This window comes from Chanodichthys erythropterus, chromosome 22 (genome assembly GCF_024489055.1).
Source record: "Chanodichthys erythropterus isolate Z2021 chromosome 22, ASM2448905v1, whole genome shotgun sequence".
NCBI classification, from domain to species: Eukaryota; Metazoa; Chordata; class Actinopteri; order Cypriniformes; family Xenocyprididae; genus Chanodichthys; species Chanodichthys erythropterus.
In genome coordinates, this window is record NC_090242.1 from 5,285,840 (window position 1) to 5,290,084 (window position 4,245).

The window sequence follows — 4,245 nt, forward strand, 5'->3', positions numbered from 1 at the left end:
ACAAAGTGTGAAAGATGTAAAAATTACACACCTATGCAGACCTTTTTTACATTCAGAGGCTAAATGCAATACCAAATGCAATATCATTTTTTTTTTTGCCAGTCTTGCAAACAGACCTGAGGCATGAACACCGCAGGTTAGCGATGCCCTACTACAGAGTAAAGTTTTCTACGAAGTCCTACTACAAAGCAAATATTCTTTCTGACTGTCAGTCGATACTCATTATTAATAACTCACAGAGCATGTTTATTTCTGTGATAAATCTTTTAGGTGCTGACACAACCGATGAGAAACTTAGAAAGTACATGTAGGGGGTGGAGAGACAAGCCATGAGGTATAAAGTAGCACTCAGTTTTTGGGCCTGTCCCATTTCTTACACTTTCGGCGTTTACACTTTTCCACCTGTCATGCATATTTCCTGTATTTGTCTCAAATGTTAAAGTTGCCATGAACAAATGTGTAGATCTTTGATGGGATATACTTTATAGTAGTGTAAAAAGGCATGCAAATAAAGACTTTACAGAGCTTTATTTATACATTTAGATTTTTTATACTTTGCACTTTACACAATTCATTAAAGTGCCCATATTATGCCTTTTTTAAGGTTCTTAACACTCTGAGGTCTAAAAACGCGCCGGCGCGTTTTGCAGTTTTTTTTTCACATTGCAGCAAAACAGACTTAAAATACTCCGTCATTTTTTGTCATAGAGACATAAGTAATATATCAATTGAAACTATAGAATGTCTTCTTTTTTTTGTGTACACTCACAATCAAAATAAAACTTTGTGCTTTTTAAAAATAAATAAAATATACAGGGTGTGCTGTCCTGCCGTCTCCGTCTCTGCAAACATCGTTCTAAAACGTCACTAAAAGTAACTAAAATAGATGGCTTATACATGCTACATGGACATGAGAGATATGTCTTTGGAAAGCTTTAAGTGTCTACTTTTAAACAAAACAAATAAATTCTAAAACAAATATTCTCCCTTTATGTAATCAGTATAAAAGTAAAGAGAGGTACTGTTTCTCCTGTCTGACCTAATTATCTTTAACCCTCTGGAGTCTGAGGCTGATTTTGGGCCCTGGAGAAGTTTTGACATGCCCTGACATTTGTGCTTTTATCAGTTGGTTATAAACATATTAATGACAAAAGTGTCATTACACTGTATTCAGCACAAACTAGGCTACCATAATATGTGAGGAACATGTATGTACATGTTTGTGTTTTTAAAGGAATAATGTTTATGCGTGGTTATTGAAAAAACAAAAAAAAAAAGTAACTGAAACAATACCTAAAAATGCATACTAAATGTTTTTTCACAAGACTTTTGAGAATTGTATATTTTAGTGTAGAGTTTTTGCTTCAAAATGATGTGGAAATGATCCTCCCTACTCTGACACATAAAACATTGTATTGATTTTAAATTTCTAAGACACTTTTTGTTTAGGTAGGCCATATGCGAAGAGGTGTGACTCTTCATGAATAATGAAGTGATTTACACCTGGGGAGATTAAGACCCTGCCCCTAATGAGCCGCATAATGAGCCATTCAGTCAGGAATGTGACTGAGTCAACTAAGAAAATGCAAAGACAAGACATATCATTGTTTTTTTTTCTTTTTTATTTAAAATAAAGTTAACAATATAATCCACATATAAACTAGGGTCAAAGGCACATTTTTTGTGTATACAGGCAAATAAAGGTAAGGTTTATAAAAAAAAGCCCACTTTTACACCCTATACATAACCTGCTTGATCACATATAGATAATCTTTGCAGCCCAATGGTCAGTGAGAGGTGGTGAACAGAGAATCTGAACAGTCACACATCTGTGTGCCATTTTTGAAAACAGTTCAACTGAAGACACAAGTAAATGTCACATGCCTGGCATTTCCAAGGTGTGTCTTGCCTTTTACCAAGCTGTACTTTGCAAAGCATGCAGTTCCGATGACCAGCGGTGGCATTATTCCTTGCATCTGATGTCAGCTCTGCTCCTGGAACCGGTACATGGTCACTTTTGGTCCGTTTTGGAGCTGCTTTCTGTGACGACACACCACAGAGCTCTGCAAATATATTATCATCAAATATGAATCTTATTAATATTATCATCAAATATTATCATCAAATATGATGATTTGCTACTTATGAAACATTTCTGAACAATTGTAAACAATAAATGTTTCTTGAGCTGCAAATCATCATATTAGAATGATTTCTGAAGGATCATGCGACACTGAAGACTGGAGTAATGATGCTGGACATCACAAGAATAAACGACTTTGTGAAATATATTCAAATAGAAAACAGTTATTTTAAATTGTAATAATATTTCACAATATTACTGTTTTTACTGTATTTTTAATTGAATAAATGCAGCCTTGGTGAGCAGACGAAACTTATTTTAAAAACATGAAAAATCTTACAGATTTCAATATAGGCCTACCATATAGTGGGTAAAAGTGTACTTACTCAACTGTGTTGCTGCGTGCCCTCCTAGTGGGAATTGCAGGTGAATGTGAGAGTGATGGATCCACATTCCTAAAAAAAAATGTAAAAAAAACCCTGTTATTATTAGCATATAAGATAATACTCTCATACCATTAGCTATGCATAACTGACAGGAAAGTAACAGGTATACAAGCATGCTGTATATGTCTGTCAATTGGCCATTACCGGACAAAGTGTGCGAATGTGTAAACGTTTACAGTCTGCTATATCAGTTAGCACATTTAGCAAATAGCAACATGTTCGCGCATTTCACAACCAAGCATATTTTAGCACATTCACGCCTATCATATACGGTACTTAGATACGCTATATATATATTTATAGATAGATGTAAATATAAGGCAAATATAGATGTACGCTTGTATATAAAAAAAAAACACGTCAAATAATTTGAGTATATCAACAGAAAAGCATTCTATTTATAAGCATTTTTATGAGATAAAGTTATATATATATATATATATATATATATATATATATATATATATATATATATATATATATATATATAGATAGATAGATAGATAGATAGATAGATAGATAGATAGATAGAAGTAAATATAAGGCAAATATAGATGTACGCTTATATAAATAATTTAAATAGGCCCTATATCAACAGAAAATCATTCTATTTATAAGCGTTTTTATGAGATAAAGTTATATATATAGTTATATAGATAGATGTAAATATAAGGCAAATATATGTACGCTTATATAGAAAAAAAAAACACGTCAAATAATTTAAGTAAAACTAAATCACTTACTCATCAGAAACTGTATCTTCAGCTGGATCAAGTCGCTCTTCAAAATGCAGACGTTCATCGTCAGAGTCGTGTTCTTCTTCCGAGGAAAGAGTGAACTTCCTCACTGTCCAGGACCATCTGAAGAGCCTGCTCACCTGTGTAGTGTGCCATCTTCCAAACGCGAAGGACAGCGAATGAATCTGATGAAACTTGATGCTTTTTAAGACGCTGTTAGGGGCGTTTACAGTTTGCATAAATCGCCTCAGCACATTATCTTATGAATAGAGCGCTCTGCGCGTGGGCGGGCACACATTAATATTGTTTTGGGAGTGTTCTGCAACTGGTTTACATGCATGCAAGGTCAAAAAACACTTTTGTTTTCTCATAATATACATTTTTTTCACTTCAGTTCTCAGTGTTTTGTTAACGATTCGTTAGAAGCTGTCCAAAGAATCAGTCTCTCTAAACCCCTCCTTTCTGTGAGCCTACACTGCTCTGATTGGTCAGATGGCCCAGTCATTTTTGACTGGTCTACTGCGCGCACCGCGCGCCCATTGCCATAACTGAATGACAGCTATAGATTCGCAAGACATTGTATACAATGTATGGACAGAAAAGATAGCATCAATTCAAGCCAGAGTCCGACGATGAAATGTCTGAAGTACATATTTATAAGAAGAGATAGCAGCGTCACTGTTATACTTTATGTAGGTGCACCAGTGGGAATTGTATCAGAATACCAAGCAAAGCTGAAAACCTCTAACATAAGATAAACATTTAGGCCAGATGTGTACACAGACTTTTTTTTGTCATAACTATTAACAAAGAGAACAGATAACAGAGAATACTTAAACTAGTTAGCGCGGACTAGCATGTTAACATCCTATAGGCCAAAACACACCAAGCCGACGCCGACAAACTAGTGGCGACGAAAGCAGACTGCGGGGTTTGCTCACGTCCGCAGCGTCTGTGTCCAAAGTTGCCCTGATACACC

At 35.1% G+C, this 4,245-nt stretch overlaps 1 long non-coding RNA gene across 1 annotated transcript; it reads right to left on the minus strand.

The window, feature by feature from the left end:
* Positions 1-1,089: 1,089 nt before the first annotated feature.
* On the minus strand, positions 1,090-3,528 carry LOC137013141 (uncharacterized). The gene is made up of 3 exons (XR_010893668.1): positions 3,273-3,528; positions 2,470-2,538; positions 1,090-2,063 (listed from the first exon to the last, which is right to left on the minus strand). It is a non-coding gene; the product is annotated as an uncharacterized lncRNA (long non-coding RNA).
* Between the last annotated feature and the right edge of the window lie 717 nt (positions 3,529-4,245).